This window comes from Lissotriton vulgaris, chromosome 4_1, assembly GCF_964263255.1.
Source record: "Lissotriton vulgaris chromosome 4_1, aLisVul1.2, whole genome shotgun sequence".
Lineage (NCBI taxonomy): Eukaryota > Metazoa > Chordata > Amphibia > Caudata > Salamandridae > Lissotriton > Lissotriton vulgaris.
In genome coordinates, this window is record NC_141691.1 from 1,119,368,752 (window position 1) to 1,119,390,258 (window position 21,507).

General features: G+C 47.3%; 1 non-coding gene across 1 annotated transcript; it reads right to left on the reverse strand.

Annotated features, from left to right (window-relative positions):
• Nucleotides 1–298: 298 nt before the first annotated feature.
• On the reverse strand, nt 299–405 carry LOC147722960 (U6 spliceosomal RNA). The gene has a single exon (XR_015295360.1). It is a non-coding gene; the product is annotated as a U6 spliceosomal RNA (small nuclear RNA).
• Between the last annotated feature and the right edge of the window lie 21,102 nt (nt 406–21,507).

The following is a 21,507-nucleotide window of genomic DNA, read 5'->3' on the forward strand; positions in this document are numbered from 1 at the left end:
GGAGCGGAGGCACGACCCCCGCACGCCCATCCGCCCAGCAGACACCACTGCCACCAGGGAAAAACCACCACAAAGGTGAGGAACCGTAAAGCCACCGAGGGCAGGGGCCCACAAGGGCGGGCCCCGAAGAGCTCGTAGAACGAGAGAGAGAACCCAAGGGGGAGACCGGCAGAGCGTTCGAGGGCGACGGAGAAACAACACCGGAGCCAAGCGAGCCACCAGGGAAACCAGCCCGTCGAACACCGGACTGTGGAAGGCCCGCAAGTCCGCCCACCGGGCCCACAGGGAAGAAGGGGCCACGTATATGGAACGCTTCACGAATCTGCGTGTCATCCTTGCGCAGGGGCCATACTAAACCTCTCTGGATCATTCCAATTTAAGTATATGTGCTGCCGAAGCGAGCAACGGGACCACGGAGGCGGGGACAGCACCAAGCCGACCGCGCCAACGCGAGAAGGACGCCCAGTGCTGGGCACAGGAAGACCTGCGGGAACCCAGCAGCAAAACCACCACCCCAGAAGAACAACCCCGAGCAAGCAGCGTCATCCGCTCAAGAACCAGGCCTGCAGAAGGAGGCAGGCCAGTCGAAAAGAGCCGGCTCAACACTGACTCCGAGAGCGGGGGACCCAACCACGGTACGGGAAGATCCGGGATCGGCCAGGAGGCCCGAACCGCCAGCTCGCAAAAGGAGAGGGTACCCGGGGTGGCGGACCCCGCCGGGAACTAAAAACAGGAACGCACCACGACTTGCGTGTCAACCACGCGCGGGTGCCAGGCACATCTTCACTGCAACGTTCCAAAATAAGTCCATGCGCTGCCGAGGCGAGCACCCAGGAGCACCCCGGCCCTGCCCAAGCGTATCCAGCCGAGGACCCGCGATATCAGAGGGCACGGGGGAAACGCGTACCACAGACCGAAAAGGCCGGGCAACCACAAGGACCCGGAAGGAGGAGTAGAACCCGGGCAGGAGGGCCGAGTCCCCCTCCGTGAACCGAGACACCGGAGGCAGCCCGAGCCGAGGCCCCAGGTGTCGAAACACCACCGGGGCAGGGCGAGACCAGGCAACGAAGGATAGATCCGACTCCGTCGAACCGCCTTCACCTAGTCGGACCCCGGGGGAAAGCCCACACCACCAGGTCGCCTGACCCGACCAAGACCCGGGGACCCGAAGCACCCCAAGTATAGTAAATGTGCGGCCGAAGCGAGCACAGCAAAAAGACGGCAGGCCAGGAGGACATACAGCAATCCCCGAAGCACGAGGAGCTGTGCGACCGCAGGAGATCCCAACGACCCCCAAACGACCCGGCGCCAAAGGACGCCTCCCCCCCCACCCTGAATGAACCAGAGGGAAGTACCGGGGCCAGGCACACGCCCCCCGAAGGAGGACAAGCCCGAGACGAGGACCGAAGGGACCACCGTACATAGGTCAGGAAGCCGACGGGTGAGAGACACCGCCAGACGTGAAGCCTCACCCACGGGGGAAAAAAGAAACGAGGCCGAGAGGTAGTGAGAGTGGGGACCCCCACTCGTAGGCCGGCCCCACAGGCCAACTCACGGTCCCCGAAGAACCTCCAGGCGAGACAAGGGAAGGAGCAGGGACCCCAACCCCTCGAGACGGTGGGACCCCGCGGAAAGTCCGCAAGACCAGCAAGACCGGACACCGGCCAGCAAGTCCGAAGAGCCCAAGGACCGGGACAGCCACGTCCCAGGACGGGACGTAACGGAGGCAACAGCCCCCCCCCCAGGGAACCCCCAGGAGTGAGAGGGCCGAAAGCCCGGACCTAGGGGCGAAAAAAAAAACAAGGGAGCGGCAGTACCAGTACAAGACCGGGAAGAGCCGACACTCGGGCCCGGAAGCCAACCCCGAAAGCACCCCGTGAAGACTGACTTCGGGCGGAAAGGCCGAAGGGCCCCACCCCTGCAAGGGTGGGACGTCCTCACCCACAGGCGGACGGGGAGTCCGAAGGAAGGCCGCGCCCGGGGGAGCGGGCCCCAAATGAAAAGACCGGAGACAGCCCGAGTAGGACATTCGCCTACACCGCCTACAAGGACGCAGCCAGACCAGACGGCCGAGCCAGCCTTGCGGCCATCAGAGTGGGAAAGGTGACAAAGACCACCTCCCCAACGCCCCTCACAACAGACGCAGGCAGAGGAAGGGAGTCCGGAGACCTGCGCAGAGACCCTACCCCGAGAAACCCCGGGAATCACCACTGCCGCCGGCAGAGGGGAAGGCACGCCATAACGCGGAACGAATCACGCACTTGCGTGACCTCCCTGCGCAGGGGCCATGCCGAACTGCACCGAAGCGTAACACGCCACAAACACAGCACACAACACACCCGCAAGGGCCCAAGGCGCTCGCACGAACGCTGATGTGGACCCCCTCCTGGTCAACTCCCTGAGGCGTCCCACCCCGGACACCCCCAAGGTGGAGGCCAGGCCTCTGAAGCCTGGAGGGGGCCGTTGCGGAAAAAAAGCAAGCCATTGCCCAGAGCCGCAGAACGCGACTCCAGGAGTGGAATAGGCACCGAGGCGAGAAACACCAGGACCGGGGACGCACACGACCCACTGGGCGAGAGGCAGACGAGGCGAGGAGGGGTCAAGGGCCCCCGCCACGCAAGGCCAGAAGGGCTAGCGCCGCCAAACAGGGAGACCCCGCAGACGGAGCAGAAGGAATCCCCCGCCTCCCCAAGGAGACCAGAAGGCACAGCCACCCAGCCCTCCAAACACACACGAGTCCGGAGCAACCTGACGGCCCAGGGCGAGCCAGGGCGCCAGAAAGGGAAAAAACAGACCTAAGGGATCCGTCACGTCGTACCCCACATTTTATCTTTTACTTTTAGTAAAATGGTTAATGAAAACCAATCAGCTGCTCCAGGAGAGGCTCGAACTCACAACCTCGGCATGGCTCAGTGCAAGTACTGCTGTATAAGTACCGCGCGCTATCGATTGCGCCATTGGAGCTCACTGTCCAGGGGGTGCACAGAGAAGCTGGTCAAGATACAAGAGCATATAGCAATATCCACAGTAACAACACGAACACTACACTCTGTGTTGCACGCTACAGTCAGCCAATACGGGGCCGGACACAAAAAACATTTGCGAAACGGCACTGACCTCGCGCCAGCGTTGCACCCAAAAAATGGAAAAAGCCCTCACCGAGGATTGAACACTGGACCCTCCGAGAAGGAGACAGCCGCGCCGTGCACGCTGCGTCCAAACCTGCCGGAAAATGCCGTGCCAGACCGATGACAGAATCATCGGACACACCTGGTGGCAATCAAACTCCGCCCCCGAGGGGCGGGGAGCGTTCGGAGCAAACACCCGCTCGGCAAACCGCCGCGGCCCGTAGGGGCCCAAGTTTTCGGAGGAAGGCGGCAGCGCCCAGCGCCGCGCACTCGAGAATCCTGAGGAGAGCATCCGGGCCCGGACCGCGGAGCCCCCGAGGACCCGCCGACATGCGAGGTAAGACTGAGTCAGACCCATCTTGCACCCGGGATCGAAACCAGGCGTTTCGAAAGTTACCGACTAACGCTCTAACTCATAGCAGGGTACCCCTGTGCGGGAGCTCCAGCGACTCTCAGCTCCGAAGCTGGGAACCACACGCTGTGAGACTCACGTCCTGCCGAAGCGCCGCCGCCCCAGGCCAGGCCCCCAGCCCGTCGCGCACAACCACTGAGCTATGCAACGAAAGCCCAGCGCCGGCAAATGCAGCCAGCGTACACGTCCACAACCCGTGGAAAGAAGGCAGAGCGCCACACCCGGCGGAAAGCCAGGCACGAGGCCAGAACTCCAGTTGTACAAAACACAGCAGAGAGAGGCAGAAACTGACCTGATTAGCCAGCCCAACCGTCCATTTGCATACAAACAAACGCAACTGCATTTCCCTACCGGGTCACAAAACATACCGCAGTAAGAATACACGTTGAGATTTAAAAACTGCAGGCAGACCGGCCGTAACAGGGGAGCAGCTCGAGCCCAGGGGCACAAGAAACACATTCACACGATGGGCGTCTGCTGCGCTGGACCCAAAAGCCCTACAGAGTGGCCAGGGCCCATCAGTAACGACCTGGGGATACAAGGGAATGACCAAACACCCCACATCCCCGGCCGCCCCCCCCCCCCCTGTAAACCCCTGGCACGCTAGAGCAGCACCTAACCGGCCCCATAGGACCGGGGGAAGGAAGAGGGTGGGGGATTTTTAGGAATAAGGCACCAGAGACCGCTAGAGCAGGTCCACAACCCTAAAACCCCAGGGCCAGCTCACGCCGGCCCATCTTACCTGAACAGCGCCTCTGGAGAGAATCGCGCAGAACAAAAAAAACAGGCTGTTGGTTGGGCCGGTCCGCCTCTTATAGAGGTCAGGTGGGACTGGTCGGCCATGTTGGGAGGGGGTGGGAGGTTTTTTCTTTTGCTTTGGAGGGTTCTGTTGTGGAGCTAAAGCTCACTATGTAAATCATGTGGCGAGGAAGACTAACGAGGAGGTAATCCTATGCTAATAGTTATAAGTAGCTGTTTAGGGGTCTCTTTCATACATAAGTAAGGGGAACATCCTTTACGACAAAACTTTAACAACGCGGTGCTGTTACCACGCTACTTTTACAACGCAAGTCGTTACAACGACTTGCGCTGGGGGCGCTCCAGGATAGTAAATAATTTAATTTACTGTCCAACTCCTTCCCTAGAGTCCACGGGGACTGGAGTTGGAATAGTAAATAAAACTATTTACTATCCAGCGCCCCCCAACGCAAGTCGTTGTAACGACGTACGTTGTAAAAGTAGCGTTGTAACGGTACGCGTTGTCAAAGTACGCGTCGTAACGTCATACATTCATAAGTAATGATATTAAAAATAACATGTTTATGCTTAACGCTAAGTGCCACAGATTTAGCAGTTTCAACGTACTGTAAATAACAGTAATAACTATCACCTTATATTACGATACTCATTGAGAGTATTAGGTGTATTAACCTGTGAATTATTCAGAATATATTTAAACATTGCACTAGGGTGAACCAAAGATAATAACAACCTTCGTTGCAAGGATTTACTATTGGACTTCTGCTTATCACACCTCCCCATTCAATTCAAAAAGAAGGAAACAGTATTTAAATTAATCGGTATTTACGCAACATTTGAGGTTAATTGACCATCCTAGCAGCAGGCCTCAGTGGGCCAGTAATGCACCCGATGACCTGCAATTCAGGTGGGCTCAGAAAAGTGAGGTCCTGGGGACTCGGGGACTTTGCCAAAGCCAAAAATCTCTCCTCCTAAAAAAGGGAAATAAACCGTTGCAAATAAAGAAGACGTTGAGTGTTGATGGGGACATCTCAGTGACAGTAAGAATTGTCATATAAGAACAAGTTTGGTTTATTGAAAAAAGTTTTTGTTCTCTTTGAACATTGCAATTGAGACTTTTTTGAGTGTTTCAATATTTCTAGTCAGACACAGATGGAAAACCCAGTGCAATTGTGTATTTATGCAAGCTATCCTAATTGTTTTGACAGGAGCACAAAGCGTCAATGAAGCGACTGCCGGTTGAAGAGGTAGAGTCATCCAGAGGTCAGTGAACACTTGAATGTTTTATAATCTGAGTTCTATATATAAAATGTGAATAATCCCGGGGACAATTTAGGGGAAGTTATTTGCAGTTTATAAATCAGTTGTAGTACTGTGCAGATTTGTTTACTTTTGCTGCCCTGCAACCATATTACGCAGGTGGTGCCTGTGTAGAGTGTAGAGACATCTAAGGCATGGGCAAAGTGCGCAACGGCCCAGAGCGTCCACCTTCGAAGGAGCCCCTGAGAAAGTGAACTTTTGTTGCTCTATCTCACCTCTATTTTTACATCTCGCCATCTTTCGTTCTGTCTGTCTTTACCTCTGACTATTTACTTCTTTGTTCATTGTCATCATAAGGATTCTTGAGGCTCCTAGAAAGACATATTTTAACTATTTTTGTGTGACACCCTTTCTGAAAGTTTGGTAGGCATCACACGGGCTTGAATTAACAGAAAATGGGCGACAAAGTTCAAAGTTGTTCCAAACAAGAGCCCCCAAAAATGTCTTTCCAAAGGCTCCAGAAATCTTCAAGATGACTCTGAAATTGTGCGGCAACATTTACAGTACTGTGCATTGAAAAACACAGTACTTTACACCAGACAGTCAACCAATATGTTGACACAGAATTGCAACAGGTTCAATGCAATTTAGGTATATAATATATATGTGATTTGTGACATTTAAGATGTTTTTAGCACAGTTGATTTTCTTGAAATGTGAAGATGAGCTATTAATTATTATTTAACATAGCACAAACGTTGTTTTAGATGAGCAATTACTCAGTGAAAAATAAGTTGACATGAAACAACATTATTTTGTACTATTGTTCTTTGCTATTTGTATGTCAAGACCTAGACAATGATTATTTTCGGTGTGTATAGCATACATTATTGTATTTCTAGAAAATACTTACAGTCAATTGTATCTTCTATTCCAAGAAAGGTCTCTTGAGATCTAGCTAGACATTCCAACTTTCCAGTAGCGGCTTCTACCAAACAGGGTTGGAGCGACGGAGAAAGGTGGTAGGAAATAAAAAAATAAAAAAATAGCACTTGCCATTATACTGCTGGCTGCCGCCCCTTCCTACTCCATCCTCCTGTCTGCACTCGGCAGAGAGCACACAGCCTCCCAGAATCCCCTGACCAATCACAACTGTGCCCTACAGCAGCGTTGTAATTGGTCTGAGCACTGTGGTTCCCATTGTAGTGGCATGGTTCCGTGAAACCATGCCACCACCATGATCCATTGCCCCTCATCTTCCCCATGCGCAGCCAATTATAAATGGAGTGAATGAAAAGCGGGGTAGTATAATATATATTTTTTTAATGGCTCTCGGAGCGAATGAAAACATCACCCCCGTGCAAAGTACATGGTAGATCCCCCCTCTGGACCTCTAATACCATATTGTGCTGAGGGGCCCCACTGTAGCTCAGGGCAACCCAGCACCCCGAGGGCTGCGGGGACCTATGTTACACCACTGATGTGGTGGAGATTAAGTCAAGTCAAGTCAAGTCAGAGAATTTATATAGCGCGCTACATACCCATAGGGTCTCAAGGCGCTTGAAGAGGGGTGGGGAAGTACTGGTCAAATATCCATGTTTTAAGTTCTAAAATGGTTCTTATTTTCTCAGCTTTTACTTAACTTTATTAGATATATTGATCCATCTTTTTTGCAGTTTTATATAGCTCAATCTTGGCCCAAGAATATAAGAGCAATTTACATGAAAGCCAGACCGTACACTTTTTTCTGAGACATCATTAAAGTTAAGTGTTTTGCAGCCATTATGCTACAAACCCTCCTTATCAGGTCACAATAAAAATGTTTTGCTGAAAGTCATGGTGGGTCCAGCTCATAAAATGGATGGAATTATACTGCACCTGACATCCTTCTTGTGGTTTTCCACCAACGTTTTGCCTTCAATCTTATTTTTGCTCACATGGTTTTTGCTGGCATTAGGACTCTGCCCACTGTGCCATTGCTAACCAGTGGCAAAGTGCTTGTGCTCTCTCACTAAAACATGTTAACATTGGCTACCACCCAATTAGCACCTTCAATTTACTTGTAAGTTGATATTGAAATGGTACCACTTGTAACAAGGGCCTGTAATCTAAATGCTATTAGTGGGTCTGCGGTACTGATTGCCCCACCCACTTAAGAATCCCTTTCAAACATGTCACAGGCCTGCCATTGCAGCCTGTGCATACAGTTTTAAACTACCATTTCAACCTGCTGTAGTGCTTGAGGCACTCTTGTAGTCTGAACCCTTGTGATGACCTTTGACTACCATTATTTTAACTGACTTTGGTGTGTTATTTTATCCTAGCCTGAATGAACAACATCCTGCATATGCCTTGCTTCTCTTAAAGGTTTCTTTCTTGTAATCTTGTAGTCTTTCAGTGGGAGCTGTCACAGAGTAGAACAGCCTTGCCAAGAACAGAAGGTGTGGAATGTTAGGTTTGAGACACTTTGTGGGAGATACTGTATTATCTGAAAGGCAAAGTAAGACACCTGCCAGAATAAACATTTTTTCAGGCCTCAACCTTCCTTTTTAATGCATATATGTCACCCCTAGGATAGGCCCTAAACAGCCCATAGGGCAGGGTGCAATGTATTTAAAAAGTTGAACATACACTTTTAACATTTATATGTCTTGTTAGTGAAAATCTCTTACATTTATTTTTCACTACTGCAAGGCCTGCCTCTCCTGTATGATAACCTTGGGTTACCTAATTACATTTATTAAGTGATAACTTTTAATTGTGAGCAGGTAGGACTTTTGAGTTTGGTTTCTAAATGTCACAAGTCACTCCCTGTGCTCCCGTGCCCACCACCAGGGGGCTGAATTGTGGAGCTTTCTGGTGTTCTAATATGCTTCCAGACAATCCCCTGCATGCATCTCCTGACTTCCAGGCATTTGGCCACCATTTAGGAATTGACATCTATTCCCAATCCATGCCGGGTTTTGGGGAAGTCAGTCTGCTCATGCTGGAAACTCCATTACCTATAATCCCCTGCTCACTGCTAGGTCTCCACCCCTGCAGGCAAAGGATGGGTGGAGGAATTCAGTTCACCTGTGGCTGGCTGCTGCTAACCTGCTCGCACCTGATGCATGTGTTTACTGTGAGTTCTTTTAACACCTTGGGTGCTTGAGAGATTCCCCTCCTGTGCAGCATTCCCTGAATCCCCATTGTTCATGACGAGCTCAGCTCGTCATGAGCACAGCTCAACCGTGCCTCATGACGAGCTGAGCTCGTCATGAGCAGCGAAGGGGTTAACAGCCTGATTCATCATAGTGCCGTTTTGCGAGTTTGAAATAGCGAATCATAAGGAATCGCTATTTCAGACTCGCAAAACGGCATTCATGTAGGAATCGCAAAAACAAAAGCGATTCCTACATATTCCTTATTTGCGATTAGCAAATTGCTAATCGCAAATAAGGAATAACTCCCCATTCATTCCTATGGGCCAAAAGGCCCATAGGAATGAATGGGGAGTATTCCTTATTTGCGATTACCAATTTGCTAATCGCAAATAAGATTGCGATTTAAAGGGTGCCAGGGGTGTCCAAAGGACACCCTGTAGCACCCCTTAACAGTAAATACGAACAGGTGTTGCGCACACATATGTCCAAAGAACATGTGTGTGTGTAACATGCAACTTAGAAAAATGCTTTTAAAAGCATTTTTCTAAGTTTCTGCTATTTACCACGAGGTTTGACCTCGCGGTAAATAGCGGGCCGAAATTGCGAATTCGCAATTTTAAAATGGATGATGAATTGCATTTAAGGAATCTCAAATTGAGATTCCTTAAATGTAATTCATCGCAAAATAGCGAAATCTCAATTACCGATTTTTGCATTTGGGATGATGAATCCCAAATGCAAAAATAGAGCTCGCAAAGGGCCAGATTCTCAGAATCTGGCCCTTTGCGAGCCCATTTCGGCTTCATGAATCAGGCTGAAAGCCCCAGCTCCCTTCAGTCCAGTGTTGGTGATTATAGCTGTTTTCCGGTGAGACCAATCTTTGTTTCCTGAGCTTTTGATATTCCTTGATTCCTGAGCTATAGTTAATACTTCTTCCTTGATTCCTGAGCTATAGTTATTCCTTGTGCCTAAATTATCACTGCCTGCAGTGCTACCTTGTTTCCTGAATTCCTGAGCTAGCGATATTCTTTGTTCCTGTTTCTGGGCTTCAGCTATTTCTTGTTCCTGATTTTCACTGACTGCAGTGCTACCTTGACTCTTTAAGCTTTCGTAATTTCCCCGTTCCTGAACTAGCATTGTCTGCAATGCTACCTTGGCTCCTGAGCCTTAGCTCTATTCTGTTCCTGCCCCAGCACTGCCTTCTATGCTATTTTGTTTCCTTGATTCCTTATTCTACACTATTCTAGTATACCCTTGTAGCCTCCCCCTCTGTATATCCTTTTCCAGTCCCTGCCTTTCTTCCCATTTCCTTGGTTCCAGTTCTAGTTTGCTGTCTTTCTATTCTTCTATCTTGCTTCTGTTACCTAGTATGTTTGTTACCTGCTTTCTACCAAGTGTGCCCTGTAATTTCCTTCCTTTAATGTTAAGCACTCCTCCTTGCTAGCTCCTTGTCTATTGTGCTTGTGTTTAGTTCTACCCTTTTGCTGTTACTGCCTTGTGTGTTCCTGTTTGCTCGCCAGGATCAGTGGGCAAAGCTGACTACCTAGGTGTTGTTACTTGTTGACTGTGAGTATTGTCTTTGAGTTACAGTTATAACATCACCATAGGTATAATCTCCACAGACCTTGCCTTTGCATACATATCCTATTTGTGGGTATTTTCAGTCAGAATCTGTAACCGCAGTTGTGGGTGAGAAACTTACAGTGTGGAGCTCCTTTTTTTATTTGAAAATGTTATCTTACAATTCATAGCAAGTAATATATGCACAATCAATTGTTCAAACTATGGCTGCAAATATTAAATTACTCAATATAACACAGAGTTGTTTATATTCACATCGCCTTTTCCATATGAAGCAACATAGGTCCCCAAATCTGCGCTCCCAGTTTTTTCTTCCTGAGTGATTTCATAGAGTACAGACTATATTCCAAATTAAATACAATGCAGAACTTAACTCGCCACATCTCAAATGATGGGGCTGCAGGCTGGAGCCATACGGAAGCAACACATAATCGAGCGACAACAGCAACAATAAATAAAAGGTACCTAAATGAATAACACGTCTGGACAAGCTGAGCCAACCTAGCTGCAAGAATTTTTGAGTACAGCTTGCCATCCGCATTTATCAATTATATGGGTCTCTAAGATCCTGGAAGTCTTGCTTGTTTGTCTTTTTTTTTTTAAACCACAATATTAGCTTCATCCCAAGAGGGTGGTGGGTTTACAACCTGGACCTCAAGGAATGTAGCCAACATGTCTTCTTTAATAGTTTGAAAGAGTATACCTCATCAGTACCTGTCCTTTCTGGTTCTTAGCCCTCATGTTCACTTGTACAGGATTTCCCTTTGGATCCCCTTTTCTCCTCTGACTCCTTGTGTGATCCTGGGCAGCGCTGTACTACTCTTTCTGTGCACAGCACGTTTTCTACCCAGTCCTTATTCAAGTCCCTGGCTGTGTCCCAGACAGTCCCGGGCAGTCCCTGACCCTAAGAATTGTAATTTTAAACCATCTTTTATGATGAAGGTGAATTTTAACTCACAATTCTGAAAATGCCACTTTTTGAAGGTTGCCATTTTCTTGTCCCAACCATTTCAGGCCTGCAGCCGGTATCCTGCGGCACATGACTAAGTGTAGCTGGAAGTTGGTCTTTGTGTATTAGTCTGAGACAGTGAGACAAAGGAGGAATTGGTGTTGGCAGAATATGGAACTGAGTTGTCCCTGCAGTATTTCGCATCTCTGCTGCATTTAGCCAACCCACTGAGATATCTCAATTTGTGGCTATTTGCAAGTGCTGTGTAAAATGTGGTTTCTCTGTGCTTCCTCTAAACGGGAACAATTTGTACCAAAAGTGGGGTAGGGGGTTACCTTTCTACGTCCATTACAAAGCCAGGAGGAGCTGTACAGGCCACGCCACAAATGCAATTGCATTTTGGCACATGTTATATATTCAGTATGCGGCTGACAAACCACTAATTCTTTCTGGTCACGGGAGGATGAGGAACTGAGTTGTCCTTGCAGTATTTCGCATCTCTGCTGTGTTTAGCCAACCCACCAAACTATCTCTCTCTGTGGGTATTTGCAGACGCTGGGTAAAAACGGGTTTCTTTGTGCTTCCTTTAAATTGGAACGTTTAAAGTTTTGGTGTTTCATTTAAACGTTAATTCTGTTTAGCATTTGTACTTTCTTTTCACCTGCTTAGAAAGTGCTGAATAATTGCACTCCAATCCGCTCTAAAATAATACCATCCATTTTGACAGCAGTGAGGCTCCATATAAATTGTTATTATGAAAATCAGCAGTATAAATGTTAATAAGATTGTATATGAAGTGCTCATGGTAACTGTGTAGCAATTTACATTTAATGATATCCCGCCTATTCTATGTTTGCCTTCTCAGGTTATTGCTTGTCTTGTTCAGAGGCTGGAAGGCAATATGCCCAATCACACTCCTCTCCAGTCTGGGGACCAGCCATTCGTGAGTGTGTGACTGAGAATCAAGGTTAGAGAGATGAAAGAAAGAAGATAGGGAGGGAAAAGCAGCCAGGGGGACTGAGGGAGATATGAGATGAGACAGGGAAAAAAAAGATCACGAAAAGCTGAAAAAGGAGGGAAAGAAAAGCCAGTTCCAGAGCAGAAGACCCGAAAATGTCTCTATCACTGATGGGTGTAATTCATGTGGTTTTCCTTTGCATTTAAGAATTTATGGTATTTTGTTTATATGTCTGAATAAAAAAGTACAAATGCCAAAGGGAAGAGCAGCAGGAACGGATGAGATACTTCTACCTGCCATGGGACCACTTAAAATGTGTGACTGAATCGAGCCATTGGGAAGGCGCAAGTGGCAGTTAGTGGAAGACGAGACAATGAATGAGGGGGAGGGAAAGTGAGGCAGAGAGAGGAAGGGAAAGAGGGATGTAGACTATGTGTGAAACAGAGGGTAAAGGATAGGTAATGTGACATGGAAAAGAGAGAAAGAAAGAAAGAAAGAAAGAAAGAAAGAAAGAAAGAAAGAAAGAAAGAAAGAAAGAAAGAAAGAAAGAAAGAAAGAAAGAAAGAAAGAAAGAAAGAAAGAGAAAAAGATAGATAAAGAAAGAAAGAAAATAGAAAAAAAGAAAACAAAACAATAATAGGGCTGAGCAGTCAGGAGGCCTTGCAGTTAAGTAGAGGGGCCCAGTATGCGACAAGAGGAAGGAAGGCACACTCTATGCTTAGTCTGCCCAGAAGGGCTCAGTGTCTTTATTCTGTGCATTACAATGAGCCAATCTGACTTCCATTGATGCACCAGGCACCATAAACTGTCTTGCCTTTGTACAGCCCCATAACCTTAGGTCAGCCCAGCCATGGTCGATTTGACTCAGGCAAACTGGACTGCACAAGCCAACAAAGAAAAGCCAGTAAACATGGTCACAACAACTGAACAATCCAGTTGCAGTTTCCAGCCACAGAGGGTGGTGTTTGTGTTGTGTGTGCATACTACACAAATGCATGCCATTCCCCAACAGTATGCCCTAAATTCATTTGTATTCTGTGCATTCTGTGCATTCTGTGCAAGCTTTGCATTTATCCTAGGTTCCAAGGACATGGTGGTGTCACAATCTTTCCTTCCTCTTGCAGGCTCATCGATTTCAGACGAAGACAATACAGAAGCCACTTCTGACGTGGACCAATCTGGAAAGGAAAAAGGTACATTTTTTATCATCATTTTTAAATATAAGACCAGTCTTCCAACTGAACAAAAATCATTGTCCTTATAATGAATGACATATGACTATGTGATACACATCAACTCCTCGTTAGCAATTGTCATTAAATTGCAACACGTCAGGCGGGGTGACCTTGGTGGAGGAACAAAGTTGTAGAAGATTTTCTTTAAAAATGATATATTTTATTGACCTTTTCAGGTTGCACAATTGTTCATTTAATTTCAATTTCAAAATACTTTATTCGGCTTTACAGGTAAAACCATAAAAGTTACACAGCACCATAAAGCAGTTTAAAAAATACAATTCATGTCAATAAAAAGTAATAGTTATTCCAATAAAATACAGTAGGATATATGTATATACATCTAAAACAAGCTAATAAGGAGAAAGGGGAAACAGACAAGGATTATCCGAAGGTACATTGACAAGGAAGGAAATGAGAAATGTCGTGCCATTAGGGGTCTATCAGTTCTCCATACAAATTCTAGATCTCAATGCAGACTTCAAAAAACCTACTACAAATGGCATGCATTCTGGTTTCAACAGTTGTAGTTAGAACAGGGCAGGGCGGACCTGGGTATAATTCAGCTTCTTTAAAAGTGGCATTAAAAAATATCTGCGAAGATCTTTGTAAAGGTTACAAAAAAACATAAAGTGCAGCAGATCCTGAGGAGACACTCCATCGCTGCGACAGGATGCTAACACCTGTCCTCTACAGCTCCCCTTTGGTATAGCTAAAAGCAAGTGATAATAATCCAAACGAAACCTGACCAATAAAAACCGCTCATGGGACGACATAGGCCACAGAAGATATGGTTCCCTAGAGGGAGTAGGTTTGAGCATAACAAATTTACGGACGCTATGTTTTCCCAGTTCAACATAATCTTTATCAAGCTTTTTTAATGTCTTAAAAGTCTTCTTAACAAAACCCACATCCTCAACAGTAATAAGGTCTGGTTTTAAAAAATGGTCCGGCGGCCCCAGCTCTTCAAAACAACCCTTGATGTATTTTAACCATGAAATGCGTAGCATGAAGTCGAGACTTAACATTGCTCTTAAGATCAGGTGGTTAAGAACTAAATCTTTGCTCAGCCAACAATTGAGCCAAAACAACAAGGAGCGCATAGCCAAGATATCGGAGATAAAAGGCAACCCCACCAGATTAGAGGTCTTCCTTGGCACTCCAAGGAGACCTTTTAAAAAAGTGTTCTCCACCACCTGTAGGGCATCAATTGCTGCATAACCCCATATTTCACTCCCATAGCTTGAGATGGCGACACTTTTTGACTGGTATATCTTCAACATTGCCGCAATAGGGCGCATACCCATTTTAGTGGCAAAGTTGAAGATTGCTGTATTCGCCCTTATGACCTCCTCCAATTCAGGTTATCGTCTAATAAAACACCAAGATAGGAAAATGTCGCAGTCAGGGGCACCTTTTCATTGCCCACTTTAAAGGGATACTGCTTCTTCTGACAAATCCTGACCTGCATGATGTAAGAGTTAGAATGATTAATTGCTAGGTCACGGTCCTCCATGAAGCTCCGAAAGGTGTCAAGCAGGGTCTGCAGGCCTCTTGCTGTCCTGGCAATGAAGACCGCATCGTCCGCATATAGCAGGACTGGCAAACCTCGATGACCCACATACGGAAAATTAGCCCCTGTTTTTACCAGGGTCTTGTGTAGGTCTTAATATATAAGTTAAATAAAAAAGTGGCCATGATGCATCCCTGCCCTACTCCCCTTTCAATATTAAAATCCCTTGAAACACGGAGATCCTCAGCATATCTGATGTTAGCCTTGGTGTCCCTTTGCAGATCCTCAAGGAAGCCCACCAAGTTGTCCTCCACCCCGATGGCCCTCATGGATTGCCACAGTTTCCCCCGATTGACACAGTCAAAAGCGAAGGAAATATTCATGAAGGCCATGTAGATCGTACCTTGGCAGGCAATTGTGTACTTCCAGAGGATCAAGTATATATTAAGGCATTGGGCTAAAATGGAATGCCCTGGGCAAAACCCAGGGCATTCCTGGGTTTTGGATGTCAGCAACAATCGCATTCTCTTCAGCCCAGGAAGCTAATGTTTTCAGAATTACCCCACCTACAACCTTGACCACGGAATCAAGAAGGGAGATCGGTCTATAGCACAAAGTGCTATTACGATCGCCCTTCTTGAAAACCGGTACAATTGTTGAGGTGCCCCAGGACTCCGAGCAACTGACCCTAGCTGCCGCATTGAGCACGGCCACCAGGACCAGGGCCCAAATAAGTGGGTTTGATTTAAAAAGGTCAGGAGGGATACCATCCGGGCCGGGAGCCTTATTGCACGATGGCCCTAAGATGCCAATCTGCACCTCTTTCTGCTCGAACATTACAGGGACATAAGTATTAGCCCTAGCTTGGAGTTGTTGGGATACGGTCTTACTTTTAAAAGTAGATGTAAAATGTGCCACCCATTCATCCTCGGTTATATTTGTGCCTATGTCTCTGTCACTAACCTTCTCAAATAGGGTACGATTAATAATGCCCCAAAACCTAGAGCTACTTTCTAGGGTACTGGGTTCCAATAGTTCTCTCCAGTTTTCCTCCTTCAATTCACCCTTCCTGAAAGCCAATGCCCGCTTATATATGTGACGGTGGGCACTGATCAAAGATTGATCCCTCAGGATAGTTTTTAAGGATTCCTTTAAGAGTCTCGCAGCTTTAGAACAGGAAGCGTCAAACCATCTGGGTTCAGAAGGCAGTGTTCAATGAGAAGTGGCACTTAACAGTGTCCCTACCTTAGAGAAAATACCATCAGAGGCCTTAAGGACAACCCCGGGTCGGGTGCCCGGAGACATGCAGAATGTTATCTCAGATGCGCATATAACTTCCACCTCACCATAGAATAAGTCCTGGGAAACCTGAGACCACTTTAGACGGTGCCTTCCATCCGTGGCTGTAATCTTGCCTGGCACTAGCACCCTAGCTTGACTTGTCAGCAGGCCCGCCCCAAGTGTACACAGATGGGGTTGTGATCGCTAAATACACTGTCCATAATTGTGAACCCTCGTAGGTTGCCCTGTAAACCAGCTGAGATCAAATTATGATCAATGAAAGTGCCCTTGCCCCATGCTTTAAACGAGGGTACAGGTTGATTGCTAAGCGGAGCAGAAAAGGCCATTGATGGAAGCAGATCAAATACGTAGAGCAGATTATTAAGGGCATCCCCCAGAGCAGAGTGCTCAAAGTGAAAGACCAGCATCGTTGCGAACCCCAGCTCTCTCATGCAAGTAGTTTCCGGGTCACCACAAGGGTGGATGTTAAAGTCCCCCGTCACCATAAGGCTGTTAGCAACAGGACCACAGTGTAGAAAGTTGGATATCTGACTATATGGTTACCCCAACTTTTTGCCTAGTATTTAGCTGGTTTTTTACTTAGTTGGCCTGGGTTCCTGCTAATCAGGGCCCCAGGCTATCTGCTCTCACTGTAAAATGGACTCCATGTACTTTAGGTACATCTCCAATTGGGTATTGGGTCACCTTTGTGAGCCCCTGTATAGTGTACCATAGGTACCCAGGGCATAGGTGCATCCAAGGCCTACCAGGGGCTGCAGCATGTATAATGCCACCCCTGGCCATCCAAACTGACACAACTGGCTGATCACTCAGCTGGGGAAAGGTTGTATAATCACCCCTTGCTTAGGTATAGTATTTCTATACCTACCATTATATATATACATATATACCTATAAGTCACTCCTATGGCAGGCATTGACAATCCTGAAGGCAGAGATCTTGGTTTTATGTGAGATGGTGCTCTAGTATGAGCTGAGCCTGTCTGCAGCTTTCGGAACCATGTCCTTATAGCTGTTCTACGATATAGCCATATCATACACTCTTAAGTGCATTAAAATCCTCGCCGTTAATGCTAACTTTGGTTTGGCTTTATTAAAACATGTCGTGTAAGGTGTCATACGCTTTGGAATACCACTCCCTTGCCAGTTCTGGCGACAGGGGTAGCATTCCACCCTTCTAGAGGGAGAAGACACATAGTTGTAGCTTTACCCAGTTAAAGTTAAACAGAGCCTCAGCATCACAAAATGGATGTTGCTGCCACAGACACAAGTCTGACCTCCTGCAGCTGGGAGCCCTTCCAGTGAGGGAGGCCTGGACAATAGATTTCCTTCCTTGGGAGGTGCTAGCACCTCCCCAGACAGGCTATAGTGTATTGGGGCAGGGTGGGTTGAATGAAATAAAACACTGCCTGGGGCACACAAGGTGCTCCATGCATAGCCCAGTTCAAACCAGTTGCTGGGGCACCCCAGCCCCAGCTCTGACACAAAACTGGACAAAGGGAAAGGGGTGTAAGCACCCCCTTCCCAGGTTCCACCCATAGGAGGGACCTAGCAGGTAATCCAGCCCCTTAGATTGGTATCAAGCTAGGAGCTGAGTCTAGAGACTTTAGATTATCCTGAACTGAAACTCTGAAACGAAACTCTGGACCTTCGACATTCTACTGCAACTAGAAGACTGAATAATCTCCCATCAGTGACTTGCCGGTTTGCTTTGTTGACGCTCCCGCTAGAGCCCAAAGACTTAGTGATGCAGCTTCTGGACTTCCAGATTTCTCTTACCCCGACCCACATCCACAGCAAAGTTGAGACCCGTGGCGGACACAAGAGACGTGGGACCGGACTACCTGCAGTACCTACTTTTTGCTTACTGTGCAGCTTCTGAGGTGTCCTCGTAGTTGTGCATTAGGACATGAGAAGCCCCAACCTCGAGCGGTAAGTGCACCAAAGCTCAGCCCTCCACACTCCATGAGTGCCGCATGGGGCCTGCTCTTGCATTTCTTCTTGACGCGTCTTTGCCGTTGCTAACCTGCTGGCTAGTGGCCTTCCTGAAGACATCTTTACACATCAACACTGCTTGCCTGGTTGCTCTGGGCTTGCTCCTGCTTTCCTGTAAAGGGGAAGCTCCCCAGACCTTGCTGGTCTGAACAGAAGCCGATCTTCCGTTCCTGCATGGGTTGCCTTTGCTAAGGCTTGTTGACTCCAATTTGGAAGCCGACACCGCCAACAGCGATATCCTTTGTGGGACAGTTCATATCCAGCTCCTGGTCATCGTCCACACCTCCTGGTTCACGTGGCTGCATAGACAAGCTTCACTTCTTCACCTGTTTGCAGCTCAACATCGCCTGGTTCCTTCCTAGTTCCTTCCTGGTCACTGGCGAGTGACCCAGACTCTGTCCCCTCTGATTTCAGGTTCTTCACTGCTCCAATCCACCCATGGATCCAACCGGACATCTCCCTCCTGGCCGCCTGCAGCATCTTTGTGCAGCTCTCCATAGGATTCGAGGACGAAACCTGACACGAAAGAACACCTATGTACTCGGCTTCCCTGGGTGAGGTAACGAGTACTCCAGCGCTCCCGTGGGTAATAACTATCCAAGTATCCTACTTTAACTGGTTTTTCCCACATCTCTGTGGAACTCTCTGCCCCTTAAGATTCGCTCAGAGCACAAGATCTTAATATTTAGGAAACTTCTTAAAACCTACTTGTTTCCACAGTAGTGAGTTATCGAGTTCCTCCTTCTTTGGTCTGTTGCGCCGGGATGCCCCCGGGTAAGCTGAGCGCATTACAAATTTCATATAATAATAATAATAATAATAATAATAATAATAATAATAGTCCACCCAGAAGTGTCCGAAATCAACTACTTTGTTAACTTTACGTTCCCATTGAAAGTCTAAGAGAACCCGCATGTATGTTTAGACACTGCACACGCATCCTGTGAGAGTCCTACTTCCTAACCTGTAAAGTTCAGTGTAGTCCCAGCGATTTCCTAGGCCCTAGGCCTATTCACCTGTTCTGAAGTGGTTCTTATACCACTTACTTAGTATATGGTTCTTAAAGCCCCTAGGGCACAATTGTATTTGTGCAACTTATAGTATGCTTATTTAGTCACTTGTGCTGTATCTCAAACTCTGACCTCATAAAGAGGGCAAAGGGGTTGTGTTCGTAATAAAGACATATATATTTGATATATACCTTATATGGTGTCCGTTCATTTGATATTCAAGGGGTTATTATTGGTAAAACAATTGGCTTCATATGCTCTCTGAAGTATTAGCCTAATACTGCTTTGTACATGTTACCACTAGGATAGCTGGTGTATAAGGTTGAATTTGCAACCATCACCATAAGGGTTGTTTGGACTGATACAGGGTTCCCACTAGAATAGTGGACATCACATATCAGGCCAACTTCTCACATTGGTGTGCAGCGGTTGGGATAAGAGCTTGCTGATTGTTTTACCATAATATCTTAAGATATAATTTGAAAGATCACATTAAGGTACCTTGGGGTACATATAATACAAGTCTTAAAATACTTAATTTCTACTGAACTTAGTTGTTGTAGAGCAAAGGGCCTATCACACCCTGACTACAACTCCTAGAGAGGTTCAAGTAGGTAACACTTAGAGTAGGTAGGTGCATACACCACACCTCACTAGATCATGGATCTGAAAACAGAACCAAGTGGTTCCCTCCCAGTGGAGGTAGATCCTACAAGGATACCTTCCAGATATGATACCCTAACCTTCCATGATTTAAGGCACTTGTGCACATCTAGGAGGTTAAAACAGGGTTTCAACCCTGCCCTCAAGCACCTGATTGATCTCATGGAAGAATGGGATGCTCAGAAAGCCTCTAATACAGGTCTGTCAGGTAATGCAGAAGAGGGACAGCCCTCAGCAGAAGATTCCCCTGATCAGAATCTAATTGATGAAGAGGAGTTAGAAGAGGAGGACTCTAGGAAGGATGCTGATATCCAGGTCCAAGTGGGAGTACTTAGCCAGGCCAACCTAAGCCTACATGGGGATGGAGGGGGCATAGCCCCATACAGACCCCCCAAGCAGGTTTAACACTGCCCAGGGACTCTCGGTACTCTAGAGTCTCAATAGGGTCAGATGCTCTCAGGAAAATGACTTCCCCTGAGAGAAGAGAACATCAGGCCAGAATGAAAGAAGTCAATCTGGGGATTGAGAGGCAAGAACTTGCCCTAGCCAAAGAGAGACTTGCTCTTGCAAGAGAGCAAATGTTAAGTGGGTTAGAACCCACTGGTGGCAGCAATATCCCTAAGGATAAAGATAGGTCCTATGATACTAGAAACCTAAGCAAGATTTTCGCACCCTGCAAAGTTGGGGATGACATCCACAAGTGGATAACTGCTTTGGAGAGGGTTTTCAAAGTACAGCAGGTACCCCAAAGTCAGTGGGCAGCAATCTTGTAGCTCTCCTTTTCAGAAAAAGGTAGAGACAAGCTCCTCACAGTTAGTGATGAAGATGCTAATAACTACAAAGTCCTGAAGAGTGCTCTGATGGATGGGTTTGGCTTAACCACTGAGCAATATAGGTTGTTGTTCATGCATACCCAGAAGACACAGACTCAGGACTGGACTGATTTTGTTGATTGTGCTACTAAGGCTCTGGAGGGCTGGTCATTGGGCAGCAAAGTATATGACTATACAGGATTGTATAATTTGATTATTAGGGAGCACCTGGTGGACTCCAATCTGACCTCTCCACAAGAATTGGGTAAGAGGGCAGACACATGGGTCAGAACCAGGATTAGGCCTTAAAATTAGGGTGGTGACCAGAAGAAAGATTCTATCAAGCCTCAAGAGAAAGGTAGGGATAAATCCAAGGACATTTCCCCTACAGGGCCCCAAAACTCTACTGGGGGGGGCAAAACACTTCCTCTAACCCCAAGAAACCTTATTGCCATGTCTGTAAACAGCCTGGCCACTGGAAGACTGACAGTAGTTGCCCAAAGGCCAACAATAAGGAGAACATTCCTCCAAGTAAAACTCCAAGACTTCCTGTGACTATTAGTAGTAATCCCCCAGGTGGTGGGAGTACCCCCAAAACTGTGGCTGGGTATACTTGGGGAACTCAGGTGGACTCTGGCCTAAGCAGGTCCCCTAATACAGAAACTCTAGTCTATGAAAATGGCATGGGGTTTGCCAACTTCACTGCTTGTCCCAACACTTTGTGCAAGTACAGACAGGAGCCCATCATCATTGGCCAGAAAGTTGAGGCCTATAGAGACACAGGGGCT